Source organism: Puntigrus tetrazona, chromosome 21, assembly GCF_018831695.1.
Source record: "Puntigrus tetrazona isolate hp1 chromosome 21, ASM1883169v1, whole genome shotgun sequence".
NCBI classification, from domain to species: Eukaryota; Metazoa; Chordata; class Actinopteri; order Cypriniformes; family Cyprinidae; genus Puntigrus; species Puntigrus tetrazona.
In genome coordinates this window covers 5,901,782-5,921,302 of record NC_056719.1, presented here as the reverse complement: position 1 = coordinate 5,921,302, position 19,521 = coordinate 5,901,782, and the positions used below count along the sequence as shown (strand labels likewise).

General features: G+C 37.9%; 1 pseudogene; it reads left to right on the top strand.

Moving 5' to 3' along the window:
• The first annotated feature begins 14,755 nt into the window (after positions 1 to 14,755).
• On the top strand, positions 14,756 to 18,579 carry LOC122326981 (annotated as a pseudogene).
• The last annotated feature ends 942 nt before the right edge of the window (positions 18,580 to 19,521 follow it).

The window sequence follows — 19,521 nt, the reverse complement described above, 5'->3', positions numbered from 1 at the left end:
TATAAATATAGCGTTTTGCTACTTATTGGGGCGTCTGAATGTTGTCGACGCTGCATTAGTTTCTGCTCGGTCATATCCTCGCGGTACCTCGTCCTACTCGCTCAAGCATTTTTTTCTGACACGCTCCTGTTGTTAAATAGAAAACCTCGGTATATTTCCAGAGAAACCTTAATCTAATTCATTTGTCTTTGTCAGGCTGGAGCTTCTAAGAATTGCACAATCTATTCTAATCACATCTCCAGATATATCTTGAGCGATTTTCCATCGCATTGATGGCGCTTTATTTTGCTGATTGAATTTAGGCCAGATCTGAAAGGTCCTGGGATAACTCTCCAGTTCAGGGCATCCCAGGTTGGACTGATCATATGGCCTGTTCTTGAACTTCTTGTTCACCTGTCAAACTGTGATAGGAAAAAAAATCCTGTAGCCTGTTATTCCAAGTTAATAAAGTCAGTAAATTTACAAAATAAATGTAATCAAGTACTGAGTTTAGCAATTAACCTACAACCTCCCAGCAGGATTTAGTTACTATAAAGTGAAATATGTTTGCTTATTTCTTTTTACAGAATACAGTCATATATTTGGATATGTGTGCAAAAAAAAGAGAATGCTATTATTGTTCACTAAAAGTGTTATCTATATGTAGAATAATATATAACATTTAATTAATATAAAATATAAAAATATAAAACATAATTACATTTATATATATATTTAATGTATTAATATATAATATAATATTACATGTAACATAAACATATTATATTAAATTTTTTATACAATTGTATTAATTTAGTTTAATATATTCTGGATTCGATTATATGATAATTTTAAAATAAGGTTCATTAGTTAAGATGAACTGAGAATGAACAATACTTTCAAAGCATATATCAGTCTAATTTAATGCTTATTTCAGCATTTACTAATTAATTGACATAATTAGTTAACATTAATAATTAGTTAATGCACTGTGAACTACCATGAACAAAAAATAAACAAATCTATTTTTTATTATGTAACTAGATTACTAGTTTATTACTATTATAGAGTAATAAATGTATTGTTCATTGTTAAGTCATGTTAGGTAACACATGAACTAATGTTAACAAATGATACCTTATAGAAAAACGTCACAGATTATATCTTTTTACATTATATAAATAAGTAATGTATTATGAATCATTTGCAGGAAGATGCAGTTCAGCCTTATTCAAAGTTTCATGTAAGTTAAACCTTCAGTAACTCAAACAAAATCAAGGCATTCTTCTTATACCAAACGGGATAGAATTATTAAAATGCTATTTTCTATGCAGCAAAAGGCAGTTTAGTCTTGTTTAATGTTTTATGCAAGTTAGTAAGGATTAGATCGGACAAATCTGTTGCAATGTTATGGGCCAGCTTACAGAGGACCTCCCAAGAGTTTTGAAGAAGCTTGAAGAACCAAGGTCTTGATGCTGTCTCTCCTGTGAGAGGGCAACGGGTTAGAGAGCTCTGATTAATGAGGCCTGAGGAGGACAGTCATGCAAGAAAGAGAGAGAGAGAGAGTTATGAGCAAACGTAGACTCTGCGAGCCAAGTGACTGTCGATGGAATGAATTGTGATGAACTGCCAGGCGTCAGTGGTGATCCTTGGGTGTGTTGCAGCAGCAGCAGCAGCGCGAGTCGTGAGGTGTGCTCTTCCTCACGGCATCTCTCCTCCTCTCCCTCCTCCTCACTGCAGATAACTAGAGAGTGATCAAGAGGAGGGGTGAGACTTTTGGAAAAGGAGAGACTGCAGTACTGCAGAAGCTGGGCGTTAGCTGTGAATTTGAGGAGAGGGAGTAATGCTGAATGGTGAACAAATGAGGCCCAGTGGAACCACTGAATGTAAAAAGAGGAGATAAAATCTGATTAAATTGAGAGAGAGAGAGAGAGAGAGAGAGAGAGAGAAGAGGTTGTATTAACACTTCAGTACTGCTGTGAAAAGACTGCACAACTGACAACTCGTAAGTCAACAGTTAATGAGCATTTAATTGCTTATTGATGATTTTCAGTGACCTCTTTCACCTCTGACAGGATCCATTAATCAGCTTTTGCATACAGTGCAATACAGACAGATGGCATGTAATAAATGAAACACAAGTAAAATATATTAAAAAATGCAAAGCAATGGCTTAAAATTACTGCATTCACAAGTAATTAAAATTAGGATGGCATGGAGAAAAAAATACATGACAAATATTATTAGAAAAATCTATTTAAATTTAAATTTAGTTTATTATTAATCGGAAAAAATGTATATAAAAGGTAATGTAACTGAATGGACTTTACACAGAAGGTAGGTAAAATAATATATATTCACACACGTTTATTGACACACAATGAGAAATGAAGACTGGAGTGTGGAACACAGGAAGTAAGTCAGAAGTGAAACTATTGCAGAGCAAAGTCAGAAAGTCCACTTGGTAAGTACGAGACCGGACAAACACCGTGGCTGCGGTGTGTGCTCTTATACCTGTGGCCTGGTGACAGGTGCTCAGGACATTCTTATATCCGTGTCACTTCCCAACACATGTTTGATATGTCTGTTTCAGTCAACCAGGTCCACTGATGTGGTGTGGGGTGATGGTGACAGTGAAACTGATGGATGGAGCGCCTTAGTGAGTCCAGGGTTCTGAACGGATGTGGTTGCGGTGGTGGGTGAGAGCCTGGCACGGCTCCGTCTGGGGAACTTTGCAGAAAGAAACGCGTTTATTATTTCAAACTGCATGAGCAAAATTACCATATCATAAAAATTATGAGAAAATGCTTGAATAAAGCTTTTATGAAACATCTGCTACAATGAAGAATTGTCTCAAGATGAACTGGAATGATGACCGAAATATTCATTTTTTTATTTATTGTAAATTATTGATTGATTCTTTATGTATTGAACATTGCATGAATAAACATGAAACTAACATGCCTCTGAGAATAATAATACTTTAACAAATACTATACATATATAAATTAATAAATAGTTTATACTCATCCATATTTAAAAAGGAGGTCTAAGGCTTAATTATTATTACTGTTTTGTTATTTATCTAAGAAATTAAGATATATTGATTTAGTTTAAATTTTGTTTTGCATAACATATAAATATATAAAGCATGATCGGGAAATCATAGACATCTCTCTCTTACTGAAACAAAAAACATAGAACATCGTGGTTTGTATGCACTGTATGCAAAAACACAATAATAAGATTAAATGATATATTTTAAAGATTTCAGGATGCATTCAAAATGTACTTTGTAATGCTATTTATGGGTCTGGAGAGATTAAATTAGTTCAATTACTAACAAATAAAAGTGGAACACACAAAAAATATAAACTGTGAATAGATGTATATTACGCTAAAGAAATTTAAGTTTGTTTGATAACAATAAAAAAACATGAAGAATTATATAGAGAATTAGATTATATTGTTTTACCACTCAACGCTAAGATATTGCTGCATCATCAAAGAATGTAGGGCGAGTCAAATCTCAAGGAGCAGATCTCCCCAATGGAGTATGTGATTTTCTTTCAAGCTCTGCATTGGTTTTTCTATGTGGCATGAAATTCTAAAGGTTTCTGTAACATTGCTGCGATTTTACCAGCACAGGGGTTTGGTAAGGAAACAGGAAGCTTTCAATACTTTATATCTTACATTACCTAGTAGCTGCGTTTAGAGTTTTAAATATTTAATGGAGAGGAATCTGCTAGAGACCAGACTGGATTCCTGCATTCATCATGCATTGCAGGAGCTACTTTGGGACATTCGCAGAGGCTTTTCATCAAGGACTTGGGCAGATCTCTTGAGGTTCAGCAAATGCACCATGACTAACAGAAACACGCACAGTTCTTTACACAGACAGCATTCAGAGAGGAGCGCAAAGCTTCGTCTCCCGGAAGGATAAGAGAAGTGCTCCTATGGCCTGATACTGCGTGTCTTTGATCTCTCGGAAGCAACAGAGTGAATTAAACAGCAGGCAAAGTATGTAAGATGAATAACCAAAAGTTTTCTACATTTGGAAAACCTCTTCTATTCCATATCCTTGTGTTTAGAACTCTAACATGCGCTTTTGGTGATGCAAATGTAGAAAACATGATTGCAAGCAGACAGACCTACAGGTCCAAGAGTCTGAGAGCACATTGAAAATCTGCGGATTCAAAAAAAGAATCACAAAGCTTTATGATTTTTACTAAATAAATGTGACATTGTTCATGTGAGGCGCTTTAGTGGAGCATTTAGATGCTCTTCCATTTGAAACTTATGATATTAATTCTTCTGATAACTCTGTGTTCATTCTTTTGCCTTCATAATCTCAAACATTATTATTATTATTATTTTGACTCAGATAAATGCTATATGAAGAAAATATTATCTTTTTATTTTATTATTATTATTATTATTATTATTATTATTATTATTATTCATATTATTATTATAAGCTTAGCACTGGAGAATAACTAAATAATATAAACATGTTTTTTTAGTTTTTGTTTACAACTCTTTTTTTTATCAGAATCATAAAATAATAATATTATATTTATTTAATAATAAAAATTATAAATATGATTGAAAAACCTCAATTAATGCAAAATATCATGCTGTTGCTGTTATTATGTTATTATTACTATGTCTCTAGATGAATTCCATGATGTCAGAAAAATATATAAAAAAATATTACTGAGGAGCTGTAACAAACCAACAACAATTAGCAAAATCAATAAACGTAATTTAAGGGTGATTAGTCATAAATATATATTAAATACAAATATTTTATGCAATCAGAAATTAAAATAAGGTATTTCGTTATTATTGTTATCATTGCTCTCACTGAAAAACTAAATCAATGGATTTCCAAGTTTCTTTAAAAAAAAAAGAAGAAGAGAGAGAAGAAAAATGGGGGCTGTACCTCCATACTGGAAAGCATCATAGAAAGCGATGGAACAACATAACAACACTTAATAATCAGTTCATCAATCACTTTTTGAATTCTTTTGAATCATTTGAATAACTGAACTCTTTTTACTTTGTCTCCCTTTCAGTTTCTGCATATTTCTCCACTAAGCAATATTGCTCCTCTCTGCCCGTTTTACCCAGCATGCATTTTCCCAAGGTCACCTCAAATGCGTCTCATAGCCCACGGACAGCTCTATAGCCATGGCTCTATGAGAGAAATATGCAGCTTTGTATTGAGAAACAATTTTGGAGATGACGCAGGGTGTTGTTTCTCCACTTATGCAGCTGTCTCAGCAGAATTTTCAAGTCTGCAAGTCAGCATTATAGTGCCCTGTGTTTATCGCTGCCCAACAGAGGCAGCATTATCTGGAAGCTGAATGTAACAGAGCACCACCAAAGCAAAACCTCACACAAACACACGCTCAGATGAACACACAGGAAGCAAAAGCAGCTCTGTAGTGCAGAAAAGAGGTTGCACCATTATCAATACACTCTTCATCTCTCACGCTCGGATATCAGCCTGAGTGGGCCCCTGCGGACACCTTTCATTTTCCCCATCCCAGACTGGGCGGTCCAGAGCCGACAGGCAGCAGAAACCCTAGCTGGGCTTCAGTCACAGGGTCTCTATGCAGGGATTCACTACACTATACAAAAATAATGCAAGCGTAACACTTTACAATAATAACATTTTGATATATCAGTGCTGTCAACTAATTTTTTTTTCACAATAATACACTTATATTATATGGTAGCCATTTAACATTACAGTATTGAAAGATATATATATTTTAATTTTAAGAGGCTTTTAAAAAACACAACTTTTAATTTCATGAATTTAAATCAGTCCTTCCACAAGTGCCGTAAACGCATTGAATAGCGATTAATATTTATCTAAATTTAACACATTTTGTGTACTTAAAAAGCTAAAAGTGCATATTTTTATTATGTATAAAAAAGACACACAGAGTGTATATTTAGAAAACAAGTCCTTGCACACAGAGTGCAAACTTTTGTATGTGTTTTTATGTTTTTTTAATTCCCTATTTGTCTTTTCTATCAAAATTACTACTAGTTGATGCAAAAAATGCAGATCCTAATGCATCGAACTCAATCGGAATTTAATTTAAAAAAATTTATAACAGGCAAATGCTTCGATTTATGCAAAGACCATAGGCTGCTCATTGTGTGTATGGAACTGCAGCAGTTTCACTTCTCTCTGATCTGATTCATCAATTTCATCATCCAAAGTCTTTATCGTGATTTACGTTTTGTAACTAATTTAGGATGTATATAATGCATATTTAAGCATATAAAGCACATTTTAATATATTACCACTATATATATATATATATATATATATATATATATATATATATATATATATATATATATATATATATCTTTCTCTCTCTCTCTATCTATAAAATACTATTTGTAAAGTAGCCTAATAAAATATCTATAACCACACAACTTTTTATTTGCATTTGCAATATCAATAGTTGCCAAGTTGATCTGTGGTTCATTTTTGCAGCATGACTCACATCACATTAAAAATCACATCATGCTTCTCTGATTCTATTTGTTTGTTAGCTAAGCAGCATGTTACTGTGGGCCGGCCGGGTTTCTGGAGTGCGACTCAAGGCTACAGTGAGACAGCTCTCCTGCCTCATTTGCCATAAAAACTAATCACATCCATATATCTCCTCACCTCGCGAGAGTAAGACAGCATTGCGTTACAGCTTTTGATTAAATATCAGATACTCTGTACTGCAGAAAGGAGACCAGAGAATGTAAATATACAAAGTACCTGTCAACAGCAGTGTCATCACCCTAGAAAATTCAGTGTCTTCCCCCCTCAGCTGTATCTGCAGTGATCTAAATTCACATATATACCCTCCCACTCAGAAATACTGCAAAATGATCTTTTGTGCACGGATATGAAGTGTCATTTGAATTTTATTAGCATTTTATGCATAAAAGCTTGGGAGAGTCGAAGAAGAGAGTCAGCGTATTTCAGAAACTCCTGGCATGTTGAGCTTGCACTGTGTGTAAAACATTCATTATCTAATTGGCTCTGGCTAGAAGAAAACAAATTACTGAGATGAAGGTGTGGAAATAGTCTGTTCTGTTCAAAGTGCCGTTAGAAGCTGCATATGGCAGGCAGGTATATAGAAAAACCTAAAATATACAGAAGTACAGAAGATGTACCATTCAGTCACTGATATGTATATGCTACCTAACATGTACCTTTAGCATCAGTTATTGAAGAAATAAGTCCTTTTTGAAGGGTGATGTCCCAGTGAAACATTTTGCAGTATTTTGTCCCGAGGCCAGCTCTTTAGAATTTCAAGGCAGGTCAGCACAGCAGAGTTAAGCACAGGATGGTAGAGCACAGCAATAAATATAATACATACCAGAAAGTGCAAACACAACTCAATACAATCAAGGACATCATAAAGTATATGCACATGTAGAGATGTGAACAATAAATGCAGTGCAACAGTATACAGTGGTCACAAAACGTTTTGGACATGTTAGATATATAAAATGCCTTAAATATTACGTATAATATTACAGTTATAGCCAGTATTAATTACATTTGCAATATAAATTTCATTAAAGCCATACATTCTTGCTGATTACAGATCTTTTGCTGTTCTATTCACCAAAGAGTCGATACTTGTTCACAGCTCTTTAAATCTGAAATGAACCAAACCGAAGCTGAATAATGACACATTGCTTTCCAGTACAGCTCCTTTATATTGAAAATTGATTATTTGGCAATATTAAAACTGTTATTTTCTCTCTGCCATTTCCCGTGAGTCCGCTGTGGGAAACTATATCTACTACCAGACCTATAAAAAAACATTAACTATGTCAGCAGAATTTAATATTTATATTACTGCAATGTAAAAATATTTGTTTTCAGGTGTATGCTGTGGATTGATTATTTTATTAGACAACTGAATAAGATAACAATTATCTTAGACCAAAGTCCAAGATCACAGATCACACATGAATATGCTCTTAAGTATGGGTCACCCAGCATTTAACTACTAACATCGTGAAATGATGTAATAATTCATTTGCTGTAAGGAATCGATTGTTTTATGTTTTATTGCATAGATGCTTGTCTGCTTTTATATGTATTTGAATCTGCTTATAGTCTGTGGTCACATATATAGTCTTATAGTCTGGGACCTCCAGCTGTTTTAAAACAAAAGAATGAAAGATTTATGATCCCTATACCTTCTTGTTTTGTATATGTCTTCCTTTGTGATTTTCTTAAAAAGTCAAACAAATTAATTATATTGTTTTAATCAATGGGTCATCCATTTTCTTAGTGTAATGAATTATTAATCTTATTAGCTGTACAGGCGGTTTGTATGTAAGAGTCACAGTGCCAGCTGGCTGACAGGTGAAGTCGAAGCTTTTAGACCTGTGTTCTGTCTATGTGACAAATGTCTGTGAACTTTGATCCTGGCAGAGAGCAAAGAAGCTTTGCAAACCAGGTCAAAGCACCTGCTATCTGTGAACCTTCTACAGTTGCACTATTTCATGAAGGTTATTCGATGCAAAATAAATAAAACATGGCCTCGTATTACAGTTACAGTGAATAAGAGGCCTTCTGCAAAACATCAGAAATGAACATATTCAGCTCTTTTTTTTCAGCATTCAGAACAGTTTGCAATTCGAATCTTAAGTCCCTAGGTTATAAACTTACTTTTTGCACATTTATTCTGAGATGCAGCTTTATTGTCTCTCATTGCAAATGGTAAATGTATAATAATATAATTCATGCTGTCTCAGCCTGACACTATACTCTGTTCAAAGGTTGGTTATTCTTTTTAGAGGAAAGCAATAGCTCATTCAGGGCTGATTGACAATTCATTGAAAGACATTTAATGTTAGAAAAATGTTATTTTAGGGTTTCTAAGTTGTACTATAGCATGCACATATCACTAGAATATTAGCAATTTATTATCAATAATTAAGCAGATATTACTACATTATTCTGCATGACCTTATACATTCTAATCCTACCCAATGACTTAACAACTACCTTACTAACTATTGTAAGAACCAAATTAGAACTTTTTTGAGGAAAAGTCATGGTTAAACAAAAAAACTATTTAACCATTTAAATGACCAGTGATGTTTTGTATATACTTCTATTAAAAAAGCTACGCAACAGCTGTTTTCAGCACTTATCAGAGCAAATCATGTGACATTGAAGACATAACTCAGCATTAAAAGCAAAATAATTAAAAAAATGTTGGTTCCCGCATTTTAATACTGATTTAAACAATACTATTTTGCTGAACATAAATGCAGCTCAAGAGACTTCTTTCAAGAAAGAAAAAGAAAAATACAACTCGAGAATGGTATTACATATATAAAAAAACTACAAATAAATCCATAGCAGGAAAGCTGAAATTAGTTGATTTGAGAATAGTAATAACATTATGCTGAATTTGCAAGAGAGAGAGAGGCATAGGAAAAGACTTAAAGGCAAAACTGCAAAAGGCCAAATGATGCAACAAATCCATCTTTCAGATCTATATTTATAGTAGGTAGAACTAAGAACTAGTTCTGCATAATAAAATGCCCCAAAGAATTGGCTCACAGTCCAAGTAGAATAAAATTTTCTCCACACAACACACACAGGCTTATGGGCCCAAAGCAGCATAGCCGCTTGACAGAATGTGATTATAAGCCTAAGAAACGTCTCAGAGGCGTTTTTATGTGTGAACTTCTCCCTCCATTTATCAATGCTTTATTGCTATCATTTGTTTTAGTCATGGATAAGTCATTTCATCAAAAAGTAAACTAAGCCTCCCGCGATCCTATGACACGATGACCCCAGTTAGTGTATAAAACTGCTGTCCTTATGGAGACAAGCATTTGGGAGGTGCAGTAAAAACAACTTAGTTACAGCATCATTTTAGACAGTCGCGTATATCAGGGATAAGACAAGCGAGAGTCCAGCCTAGCGCGATGGTAATGCGTGCATCTGGTCCTTTTCTGCTGAAAGTCATCTTTTGTTAGCTAATCTAATCTATGAGAAGGGTAAGCGGTCTCCTTTACATTGTCCCCTAGGAGGACAATTTGTCGACAGGACATCAGTGATGCGATGACACCTCGAGCGCTCTCACCTGATGAAGGACTCAAGTTTGGATTAGTTGGTTAGGTCACGTGACCAGAGGGTCCACCCACAGACCAAGCTAACTGAGACACAAATAAAGCGCTAAACTTCTTCACAGTCTGCAGATGCAATAGAAACATGCCGATTTTCTAGAAAATGGTGCAGGGCCACAGGCGTATATTGCATTAGCAGTAACTGAAAATATGATCAGCAGAAAGAGAGGAAGGGAAGAAGGAAAAGGCATGGGGAAGCTGCTGATGCATTGCAGATAGAAAAAGCTGCGTATATAGGCAGCCCCTCCTCTATCCATATGCACCCCCCACACCCACATGCACACACACACACACACCTCCCTCTCTCTATATGACATCATCCCATCCTCCAACACAGTGCCCGTGAAGAGAGATGTGACTCAACCTACAGACTTCATGCATTTGCACCCACCTCCAGATCTGCGCCCTGAAATACAGCCATAGCCTAAACTCTACTCCTCTGCCTTGGTATTTTGCTTTCAAATATAATTTGCCGTTCATCCATTGTAGCGTGGGTCCCGAGAGTGCATCTGATAGCTGAGGAAAAAACCTGTGGGAGTGGATTGCGTGCTCCTGGGGATGAGTTAAATAGACACAGTTTCTGGTGTCGTCATTTTTAGTTTAATAAAAAGCCCTCCTGGGGAAGTTTGAGCAAGCATTCAGATATAACAAATGCGTTTGGGTTGCTGACACCCAAATTGCAAAGAGAGATGTGGTAGGTAAGAGAGAAAAGCTGAGCTGATGATCCAAGTTAGGGTGATATATGGCTGTCAAGTCTTGCCACCTTTGCCTGCTCTTTTAAAGTATAGTTCCACCTATTAATGAAATCCTGTCTTTGTTTATTGCCTTTATGTCATTCAAAAAGCTGTATACTATTTTTACTTGATACTCTTCAAAAGCCTGAAAAAAATGCACTGGTTCTACAAATTGAACCACAAAAATGCTTCTAAAAGGAGAAATCTTTTTTTATCTATCCATACAATGGCATTGACCACACTCCAACAAGTACATTTCAGTCTTATGAAGCCATATGATGTTTTATGTGAGAACAGACTGAAATGTAACTCCACTATATTGTAATTATTTGGATGTTATATTAATCTGACACAGAGTTTCTGTGTATGATTTACCAAAATTTAAGTTCTTTCATGGCTCACACTAATCACCTCAGCCACTTGTTCCCAAGCGGTATCCATTCATCTTGAACACAAATTATATATATATATATATATATATATATATATATATATATATATATATGCTAATATATATATATATATATATATATATATATACTCAATATATATATATATATTTTTTTTTTTTTTTATTTATTTAATTTTTTTTCTGACCCTTCATGGGCATCATCTATTAGAACAACTTTAAATGAGATTTTTTCAGGTTATATATCTCAGCTAAATATTGTCCTGTCCTAATGAACCGCATCAGTGATAGTATTTATTCAGACGGCAGAAAGAGAATCATTATTTTGTTTTCTTCAGCACAAAAGAATTTTCATGACACGTGAACTTAAGATAACCCACTGATGTTACATTGGCTTATTTACTGATACTCTTGCTGCCTTTTCCTGGCAAGCTCTTCAGATTTTATCAAAAATATTTTAATCCAAGTGCTCCAAAGATGAACAAAAAATCTTATGGGTTTGAACAAAATGAGAGAAGTGAGTGATTAATGACAGAATTTTAATTTTTTGGGTGAACTGTCCTTTAAATGAAATTTGATTAGAGAGCAGGACATAGGCAACAAAACCTGTAAAATGTGGCATTACACAAAATTAATCCATATGACTTCAGAACACAAATATAATGTATAATTCCTCAGAAATGCTAGGGGTACGTGGAAAATTTTAGAAAATAATTTAAAAAAGAAAGTTAATATTTTAGACAATATTAGGTCTGTGTGCAAAAAATATATATCTTTTAGAATTTTAGAATGAGACCATACGTGTATTGATCATATTTGGGGCTCCTTGGCATTTCAAAAGAAATATTTTTGTATGCTTTTTAAAGACTTGGCAGCTATTTCAAGTGTTCACAGAAAAGAAAAAAACATTACTCAGTCTTCAGAGTCACACGATCCTTCAGAAATCATTTAATATGAACATCAATGTAGAAAATGTGGAATGAACATCATTTGTAAGCTGTAAATATCTTTGCTGTCACTTTGCTGAGTCATTCAATGCATTCCTTTAATGCTGCATAAGGTGTAAATTAATTTGTAATTGGCTTAAGCCTTTAAGTAATGTAATTATTTACAATGTACTATTATCTGCCTCATGGATTTACAGCATTTACTCACCACCCTTATAACATCTACTGCTGTTTCGCTCTTGCCTTGTATATGCAAATATAAAGTTAAAGCACTTTTATTTCACAGCCCTCCAAGTACTCCGACTGCATGATTACCATACACATGATGTTAGCTGTGTCTAACGAAGTTATATTTTGTGTATTTTTAGTCGTTTCAGGCTCTCCGCTCATATGATGCTGCTCTCTGCTTCCCATCTCGATATGCGGCTCCCAACGTCTTGCTTCTGCTAACCACCTCAGGGCTGATGAGAATACGGCCATAAATCAAAGCTAAAAAGACACCAGCAGGGTCTCTATCAACCTACGCACTTTCAGTGCCAGCGCTGCCCATTAACCCTTCCTCTGGCTCTAGTGAATAAAAAATGTGCCAGTGAAAAACACCGAGAGAGGGCAAGGGATGGAAAAGCGTTCAGATTGAGTCCTTGAATAGATCACAGGTGCAGACCAATGTATTTCACAAAGCTTTCAGATATAAAGCGCTTCTCACGTTGTCTGCAGATTACTGCTGAAGTCATCGGTCTCATCAGGAAGGAACAGAACAGAAGAATCCCTTCAGGGCTGGTTAACAACAGTATCCCCAAGAGATTTAAATCAGCATTGCTATTCTGCATTTGCACCAGAAGTTGGTTTGCAACTCATTTTTTGAAGTGATGGGTTTTGCACGAACATATTCCCACGACCAGTCCCATCTGATCCTTTACGTTAACGTGACTGTTCACCTCCACTCCACTAATGCACGCATACCTCCCTCAAGCGTTGTTTATTAATAAATCACTCTCGTCGTGCCTCGCCGGCTGTCATACTGATTTGGGCTCAGCTGCCCGTAATGTAGTCACATTATAATTTGTTCAATAATGCATCCTGTAGGCTGGTACTGTATAAAGCGTGCTCCTGCAGCATTACTGGTAGCCTGCATTGAATTTTAAGCTTGCACTGCTCTGCACTTGGCCACAAAGCTTGCTCTGGCGACAGCGCCCTGCTCCTCAGGGATGATTTGCACATTTTGAAGGATGAATTCTTTGCCAGGGCAGGCATTAGAGACGCATAAGGTCAATCGAGTTCGGAGCTCTTCTGCGCTGCTCTGAATGATTGCTCACAGGCTAAATCGGCTTAGCGCATTAGTACTCGGACGCAAACCCAACCAGCAAATAGGAATAAGGCGGTAATTAATTGGAAATATCTCATTTAGTCCTCTCAGAGGACAAATTCATCGTCTCTCGTGGTTCCAATGGGATTAGGTGGAACATTTCGATGAATCATTTAGAATTTTTGGTGATATGATTAAACTCCGTGCTGAGCAATCGGAAATGTGGGAAATTATGGTGCTAATGCTAGATGTCTGTGTAGGTCAAAATGACTTTGTACTCTTTGATTACAAATGGTGAATTATCTACAGCAGCTGCAGCTCTGGATCAATCACCATCTCAACACTTTTACTTACGAGCATCTTATGAAATATGTACTCTGAATGAAAACAATATTGCCGAAACTTTCAAATGTTTTGAAAAGCAATGTGGATTACTTTAATTTTTTCATTTTTGAGCCTGTTTACAGCTGTGTAATTTCTCAGGTTTCATTAGAAAAGAGATTATATCGTAGATTTGTCGTGCCTTTAAGATGATCATATACTGTATATTCTAAAGCCTGGCATTGTGAAGCAAATAAAAGTAGTACTTTCTATATAGAATGTATTTGTTTTTAATTTATTTATTTTTTAAAGATTAGAACTGCACAGCAAATAATGTTGTGCAGAAACAGAAACAGTGCTACAGAATTCCTTTAAAAGAAGCATACAATAAAATAATATAATGTAAATAAAATATACATTATGACTATATTATTTGATATTTAAAACATTAAGATATCATTTTGACAATATATAATTATAATTGCATGATATTTGTATTTGGAAATATATTTAAATGGAATATAACACTTTAAAAAGATGCTATGATCAAATAAATAACTTAAAATGTTTTAACTGATTTTTGCTTTTTATTTTGATGTTTGATTCTGGTTATTTTAATTTATTTATTTTGTTAACACTATATTATTTACCAACATAGTTTTTAGCAAAACCTTCAGAACTGCATGCCACCTCAACATTTTTAAACTGAATAAAGACGTTTATTTTATTCACAGATAGTACGGTTCTGAATTCCTGTATGTTTTGATTGCATATATGAGTTTCCAGAAAACAAACTCTCCTACTCAGTTATTTCTTGCGTAAGAAATTGTTATCATTTAAATGTCACTTCATTTCAAATATTCAGCAATGTCACGTTTTGAAAAAGAAGGATCCAGAACCACTACAGTGCAGCTGAATGCACCCATGACTGTATCGGAATCACGGCCGCTATCGCCAGTGCTGACTGTAGACGCTCCAGTCGGTGATTGGAAGCTGCGTGCCGAGCTCTGTCCGTACCAATGATATCCCATCGACCGTAACTGTAGCCCATACCCACAATGCAATTCTATCCCAAACCAACATATCTATTAATATACGCAGTAAGAAACTGCATTTTAACGTTCGCATGTAGCGCGAATAATGGAGCTTTATGGCTTCGTATTGGTTGTCAAAGCGTACATGTTTGTTTTTGACTCATTTTTGAACTGCGAGTAGATCTGCTTTGATCGTGAGATAACCTGCATTAAACACCACCGTGCGTCACACCTTTGGTGTTCAGTCGGGCTTTAAAAGTTAAGTTTTAGAACGCCGTCGTTTCTGAGTTAACATGATAAACCGCACACTGGATTAGCCTCCCGGGCACTAGTTAAGCGTGACCAGGAAGCGAAACGCGGCGAGAGTAAGTGCTGTAAACCGCAGGACCACTCCCATCGTCGGATCATTGGTCGATCAAAACAAACCCGAAGCTTTTCGCAACAGCGCCTGGGTATAAAGGCGAGTAGAGGGCGGCTATCCAGCGCTGAGAGAGCCCACACACCTGCCTATATACTTTGCCTCACTCTTCTGTTCATCTGCACGTTCACACCCCGTCCGTCCGGATGGTTATCCGATAGACGCTATGGAAGCCCCGGAGGTGATGGACACCAGGACAGGCTTCTCAGGCCTCCAGCAGGTTCCGCTCCCAGACCTGGTCGCGGGCAAGCCCAGCTCTTCTTCCTGAGGATGACCCAACGTCCCGGTGGCGCGAGCTTACAGCTCATGGTTCTGAGCTCCACCAAACAGCTCGATTACACCCAGACCTCCATCCTCAGCAGGACTACAAGCGCTCAACGAAGGAGCAGCTCCCGAGGACTCAGCGACCGCGCCGGCTGCATCGACAAGGTGCACTCTGGAGCAGCAGAACAAGCAGATCGGAGGCGGAGATCCGGGCACTGCGGCGGAAGCAGGTGTCGCGGTCTCGGCTGGGCGAACTTTATGACCAAGAGCTGCAGGAGTTGCGCTCCATGCTGGAGCAGATCCATCACGAGAAGCGCAGATCCATCCCTGGACACCGAGCACATCGGCAGAACATCAGCGCCTCGGGGATCCGCTTCGGCGAGGAAGCGCGCATCGGGAAGACCAGGAGGCGATGGTGCGTGCCAGAGAAGAAGGACATGGGTGACTCAGCGCTCGTCAAGCCGAGCCAAAGTGCAGTCCCTGCAGGACGAGATCGCTTTCATCCGCAGCAACCACCAAGAGGAATCCCGGCGATCTGTCGGTAAAAGTGCAAGCGTCGCAGATCACCGTGGAGAAGAGGGACTACCAGAAGGCGAGATATCGCAGCGCTGCGGGAGATTCGCTTTTGCACGCAGCTGGAGAGGAGCCACTCGACGCCGGCCTCCAGCAGGTGAAGACTGGTTCGTATTGCCACTACTCCAGGCTCACGGGGGCGCCAGGCAAAATAAAGCGCCATCAAATCCGCACTGGACAGGATCATGAACTATCGCCGCCAGTTACAGTCCAAAACCATCAGGGTTGAGTCTGTCCGAGGAACCAAGAGTCTCTGGAGAGGCAGCTGAACGACATAGAGGACCGACACAGCAATGACCTTGGCAGCCTTCAGGTACGCAAACAATAAATATAGGCTACCCGCTTTTAACAAGTGAGTTTTTATGCAAGACTGATCGTTACGTGTAAAGTGCTTTAAAGTTGAGAAAGATAGTAATATGTGTACAGTTTTGATAAAATAGTGTTGCTCAGTTGCCACAGATAACTCGCTACTCTGAATATTGCAGTGATCCAATTGTGCAGCCTTGCTGCGGTTGTACTGTAGTGCATCACGTAAATCAATACGGCTTTTCAGATGTGCTGCTGCTATCACCGATAATGAAATCAAGTCACGAGTAAGAGTCTGCGCCCAGCACATGTAATGCTTTCCTCTTTGAGCTTACTTTGAAAGCAGAGAACTGGCTGGTCATCCACGGAGGATTTGCATATGATGCTTCATTACATCATGAGTGCAGTGGATAGTGTTAGAAGGGTTAAGGAGGGCCAGACACCCACAGTGCAGTCTCTCCCGCTCTTTCTTCAAAGTCCAGAGCAGAGGCAGGTTCGCTCATTGGCTGTGTCCCGAAATCACCTCATGCTACATATGCTGAATGCCTGCACCTAGTAGTTTGCCCTTGAAGCCATACAGTGATACTGTGATTTGTAATTTAATTGGTGGTAATTAGAGATCATATAAACAAAAGTACATTGAAGCATGCTAGGAACATATTTATATAAAAATGATTATCTTGAGAGATACACAGCAGTTTCTTTCTGCATTTTATGCAGTTGTGCAGCTAAACTTTCCTGTCTTGTGTCTGATGCACTGAAACCATCCACCAGCTGGAAGATAGCTAAAGAGCCTGAAATGGGAGATGTACAGCATCTTCGTGAATACAAGACCTCCTGAATGTCAATGATATCTAGATATAGAGATTGCTGCATACAGGTAAGATTGAAATATTTTGCATATGTATGTTGTAAATACCTTTGTTTATTAGTTTACATTATCATTTATTATTAAAAATAAGCAAATGTATTGTTATTATTAGATTTCATATTTTTGATAAATATATGATATTTTATTATTATTGAAATATTATGTATATATTTATTTATGATTACCATTTTGACATTTAATGAAATATTTATTAATGCAAATATGAGGATAGGAAAATATATTATTTTTATGCAACAAAAAACCACTTAATCTGTATTTGGCAGATTATTAGCAGTATACACATATTTTTATAGAAATGTCTTCATATTCAGATTTAAAAAATACAAATTGCAATTTTATGCCTTTTTTGCTTTATGTAGAAAACTTTAACCAGAGGAGAGCCACTTTGTACTTTCCCATATCGCCAGTCCGTCTCAAGGCTGGGTCAAAGTGAGCTCCAAAGCCCAAAGTGCAACCTGAAGTTGTAGAAGAGATCATCCAGGGAGACCAGGGTGGAGGATGAAGTCTGAGATGGATGAGGCTTTGGCTGAGATGGCAGGAAGAGTTGTCCATGAGACAGGGAGAAGAAGAAGGAGAAGAAGAGGGAGGGAGGAGGAGGGTAAGGATGAAGAAGGTGTGGTGAGGAGGGAAGGTGAGAAAGAGAGGAGGTGAAGAGGTGAAGAGGAAGGAGAAGAGGAGAAGGTGAAGGAGAAGGAGAAGCAGAGAGGAGGGTGATTTTCTGGCAAACCATTAGCCTCTGGGCACCTGCTGAGATGAAGAGGAGGGAAGAAAGAGGAAGGTGAAGAAGAAGAGGCAGAAGAAGAAGAAGCTGGAAGGGTGATGAAGAGGAAGAGAGAAAGGGAGGAGGAAGAGGAGGAGAGGGAGAAAAGAAAAGAGGGCGATGCAGAGGAGGAGCAGAGGAAACTAATGTACCCGAGGCAAGGCCTCTGCTGAGAATGAGAAAGCAGAGGAGAAACAGACTAGCGGAGAAGAAGAAGCAGAGGAAAGTGATGAGAAGGGAGTAGAGGCAGATGCAGGTAGCGACAAAGAGTCACCTGGTAGAAAAAGACCAGAAGCAAGGGCAGCCGAAAGTGAAGCAGAAGTATCAAGGAGACAAAGTGAAAGGGAGGAGGCCCAAATCTGGAAGGAGAAAACAGCTGTGACAAGCAGAAGACAGAGACACCTAAGCAGAATCTCCAAGCGGCTTGAAGAAGGAGACACCTAAGACAGAGCTCCAAGAAGCCCCCCAAGATGAGTCTAAAAAGAAAGAACCTAAAGCAGAACCACCCAAGAAAGAGGCTAATTGAGAGGCACAAGCAGAAACTAAGAAAGATTCCCCAAAGCCAGCAGATGAAAGCCGCTAAAGGAGTGAACTAGAAAAGAGCCAGAAGACAAAAGAAAGATCGACCGTGAGGAGACATGGGCCAAGAAAGGCGAGAAGAAGAGTCTGATAAGAAGGGAGTAATCTCTAGGAGTGGTGAGAGCCCAGCAAAGATGAAACAAGCAGAGGTGGTGATCACCAAGACAGTGGAGACCATTTGGGAGAGGTGGGATCAAGCAAGTCACAAAGCATTGCCGTCACCGAGAAAGGAGAGGAGTGGAGAAACCGTCCAAGAGAAGGTGGTCTCAAAGCGGTGGAGAAGCAGGTAGTGAAAGCCACCATTGAATTAGACCTGGCGTCAGCTATAACCCGTGGAAGAGGAACCTGGGAGGAAGCATATCAAGCAATCAACACCGAAACTAACATAACGAAGAAATCATAAAGCTCAACAGATGTATTCGGCATTAACCACACTGGAAACAAAGAAGCAAGAAGCATAGGAGAAGCCATGAGCCAGGCAGGCTAAAAAATGCATGTTGGTGATGGCTTTAAATGGGTTCTGTGCTGCATATGCAGTCCGGGACACGAGGACTCACTTTCACTTTTCGTTCAAATTGCAATGCCTGGGGAGCGGTCATGAATGTGGCATCTGCATGCCAGCTCCAGGAAGTCACGCTCCTCGTTTTTAGAGATAGAAAAATAACCACCCTATGTGACAGTAATACAAATGACAGCAGAAAGGCGAGAATGACCATTTACTTGAATTAGAGCAACAAGGGATGTAGAGACATGCGTTCTGACAAAGTAGCCTTATAAATGTTATCGCGAGGACACCAGCTAGGCAAA